General features: G+C 48.6%; 1 pseudogene across 1 annotated transcript; it reads right to left on the bottom strand.

Moving 5' to 3' along the window:
• Positions 1–257: 257 nt before the first annotated feature.
• Positions 258–2,599, bottom strand: LOC149837936 (U-box domain-containing protein 28 pseudogene; annotated as a pseudogene). The gene has a single exon (XR_016432139.1). The product of XR_016432139.1 is annotated as a U-box domain-containing protein 28 pseudogene (transcript).
• Between the last annotated feature and the right edge of the window lie 1,286 nt (positions 2,600–3,885).

Raw genomic sequence — 3,885 nt, 5'->3', positions numbered from 1 at the left:
TGATATAGGAATTGTCTGGCTTAGATAGAACATTAGCCCAGAAATTCGGGCTGAAAGATAAGATCATAATCTACCTAGCACTCTCGATTTCACGAACTCGTTCTTCAAAAATCGCAAAGATCTCACTTAAACCCTTCTTTTTAAGGATCACCAGCTCCATTCCTCCTCAAACCAGCTAAAAATCTTTGGTGTTGTCGTACCCCTGCTCGGATCAATCAATTTCCGGAAATTGTATTTCGAAGATCTTAAAAAATCAATTTCCTTGAACTAACGGCCAAATTCTTAAAATAATTCCTCGAATTAGTTACATATATCAACATGATTATCATCATCTCGGCTCAACCTATTCCTAATTTCCCAGAATCTAGACTCTAGGAAGTCCAAATCACGAAAAATCTCGATCATTCCTTCTCAGAATCATGATCCAGGTAGATGAAAAGAAAGCCAAAAAGATGGTGCTCAGAACGGACTTGTACGCCCATTTTTCACTAAGTCCCGAGAATTCACGATTATCTCATTTTCAGATCCCCAAGATTTACAAGTTCTCGTATACAAAATCCGGAATTAGGAGAGAAAGGGGAAAAAGAACAAGACAGGAAAATCTCGGGAGGTTCAGAAGGGCATTATGTGCGTCGTCTTGCTATCGTAGCTGGAGATGAAATTCCTGAGATTCGGACGGAAGGTTTTGAGGAGGTCTCCCGCCATCCGTCGGACGTCCGGCGAACAGTTACTCTGCATCACCAGCAGGAACTTCGCCGGCGCGTTGCTCCCCGCCACCGCCTCCGTCGCCCTCCGGTCCCGGAAGGAGCGGCACACCCTCCACAGCACCACCACCCCGCTCTCAGTCGCGGCCGCATTCCCCTTCAGCAGCCTCCCGACGATCGCCGCGACGCATTCCGGCGAGTCGCAGATCGCCGTCCGTCCCTCGGCGCACGAAGAGACGAGCTCCAGCACCCTCACCGCCTTCTCCACAGCGTCTCCGCCTGAATCCGGCCGGATGAGGACCCTTCCGACGGCCGTAACCGCACCGAGCTGGACGATCCCCTCGCGAGAGCGTCTCTTCATTGCGATCGCCGCCAGGCAGGACACAGCCGCCGCGATCGCATCGCTGCCGGAGTCCGTCGAGAGAACTCTGAGGAGGCCTGAAAGAACGGCGTCGCTCGCCGAGACGGAGGAGCACGAGCCCGGGCCGGCGGAAGCCACGGACTCGACCGCCCTCGCGCACTCCGCCACCGCCTTCGGGTCGTCGCCATTGGAAAGGACGGCCGCGAAGGAGGCGAGCGCGTGCGGGGTCGAGAGCATCTCCACCGCCGGTTGATCGGACCGGGCGGCCAGGATAGGCGCGAGCGCCTTGACGGCCTCCCGGAGAACGTGGATCCCCTTCTCCACGCGGAGGGCACACGCGAGAGCGGCGGCGCCTCCGGCGCTCGCCACGGCGTCGCGGCCCCTATCGCCGGATCGGACGACGGCGGAGAGCCTCCCAATCGAGCCAAGGTCGCCATCCCGGACGCCGCGGAGGAGGTCCGGCAGGTGGTCGTTGTCGTGGTTCGGGGAGGAGCAGGTGGTGGCGGAGGACCAGGACTGGATGATGCGGTGGAGGGTGAGGTTGGGGAGGAGGTCCTTGGAGGGAAGGGGCTGCATGGTGGCGGGGCAGGTGTTGTGGCCGGCTTCAAGCCAGCGCTGGATGCTGGAGCGGTCATAGGTGACACCGGTGCAGAGGCTCACCGGCGACTTCATCACGTCCAACGATATGGGGCACCTGAAGAAGCTCGGCACTGTGATGCAGAGATCGTTCTTCACCATTTTTCTTTATTTACAGAGAGAGAGAGAGAGAGAGAGAGAGAGAGAGAGAGGTGGAAATGGTAATTGATGAAAAAATGTAGAGAGAAAGGGGTTGGTGGGGGAGGTCTTGAAGAAGGGGAAGAGACGGTCAAAGTAGAGGAAGAATAGAAGAATGGCGATGACGTTATGGGAATGCAACTTTTGTTTGTTTGTTTTTTTCCATTGAAGGAAGGAAGGAGGAAGGGGGCCTGCTAGCGCTGGTCGTGGTCAAAAGGTGGTGAGTGGAGTCCGGAAGTAACGGGATTGCCGGCTTGCGTGGGGGGAGGGGGAAGCGTGACTGAGCTTTCTGATCAGGGCTCTCATTGACTCTCATGGAGTAAACGGGCAAGCGCTTGTGACTGAGCTTTCTGATCAGGGATCTCATGGAGTAAACGGGCAATGGAGGATGCGGCTCCTGTAGATTGGAATCAAGATGTCAGACGATGGCAGAGCTCTCTTTTGTGCAAGTTCTTCTTATTTTTATTTTTGTTCACATAAAAAGTTGGTGTTAGGCACACTCCTACCAGTTATACAACCGTATCATTGGGATTCGAACTTACAACTTCTACAAGGTGACGCACTGACTGCTCGACAAGCTGAGGCCCCCTTGGTAAAGCTTTTTAAAAGGGAGGAAGATGGTGGGATTTAGACCATGCCACTTTCAAAGAAGACCAATGACTTGCCTCTTAAAGTAAGAACTCTCTTTGTCTTTTTTTGGTTTACTGTATTATAAGATTTTCTGATAAAAAGATAAATTAAAGAGAAGGAACATTACCAGTCCAAACTGATCAAGGCGTAGAAACGCAAGACCAAAGTCATAGCATTTGAGAACCATTTGTTGAGATGTTTCCCACTCACCATTGACGTGCATGATTAGTTTTATCGGAATTATTTTGATTTTTGATCACATCTTGCACGGCCGTCAAAGTCGTCCAGCAGTACTGCAGGGTCCTTAGTCCTGTGGAAGAAGACACCTTTTTTCTTTATTAAGAAACAGGTTTTGCTGTTTCTATTGCTTGCCGTTGAGTTCAATTAATGCTCTAGTAGAAACCACCGATCCAATAGAAACCTTGGGAATCACAAAAAGATGATGTATTAAATAAATCATTTTCACTTTTCCCCATTTGTTTTAACTTTTTATTTTTTTATTTTACCACTTGTGCAAATCAGAATTATCAGATTTTTAGTTTGTGGTTCACATTATCCTGCAGCGCCGCTGACAACCACTCCATCTTGGCATTTCTCCAGATGAGTGTGGTCTCCATCTGGAGAAATGTTGAGATGGGTAGCTGTCATTTGCGGCATAAAAAAATGCTGTCTTTTGGTTTTCTTGGGTCAATATTTTCCTAAATATTATAAAAGCAAAAGCAAATGCATCAAGTAGTTTTCTCAAAATTTAATATTACTATTTATAACAATCTCTCTCTCTCTCATAGGACAAAAGGATTCCTGCATTCCACCTGCCTCCCATTTTCAGTTACAATGCATTAAATCATTTTCAAGAATATAAATGGTCTAGATACTTACCATTTTTAATAAACCTACCTATTTAAAAATTATAAATTATGAATTATGATATATTGCAGTTTTAAAAACCATTCATTTTTCAGTTTTCTTCCTTTAAGGCCAACTATTGTGGTTGTCGCATGCCGATCTTTTAGAACAGGACATGTGCAGTGTAGAGCTCTACTGAGCGAAAAATGCATCGAGTGTATGAACGGTATGCGTTCGCTTGATCGGTGACGTGCGATGGTAGCACGATATGCGATAGGCATCAGTATCGTCGTTAGTACATCGCTGTGTGGTGACACAAATATAAAGCATTGTTTGGTTAAGCAGTGTTAGCGGATCAGAGGATGTCGCCTTTGGAGATTTTGTTAAGGACCTCTCAGCTTGCAAGAGATTTGCCACGCGTAGCAGTAGGATGCACACGGGTGCGTGTGTGTTAGGGCTAATTCTTTCAGGAATCACATTAGGTGATTCCAACCAAGTATGGTGACTCGGGGCTAGGCGAGTGAATGCCTAGGCGCCAACAAATGAGTCTGGCTGATGCTCTTCGCTATG

Source organism: Nuphar pumila, chromosome 5 (assembly GCF_984573655.1).
Source record: "Nuphar pumila chromosome 5, dmNupPumi1.hap1.1, whole genome shotgun sequence".
In the NCBI taxonomy this organism is placed as follows: Eukaryota; Viridiplantae; Streptophyta; class Magnoliopsida; order Nymphaeales; family Nymphaeaceae; genus Nuphar; species Nuphar pumila.
This window is presented reverse-complemented; position numbering and strand designations above follow the sequence as displayed.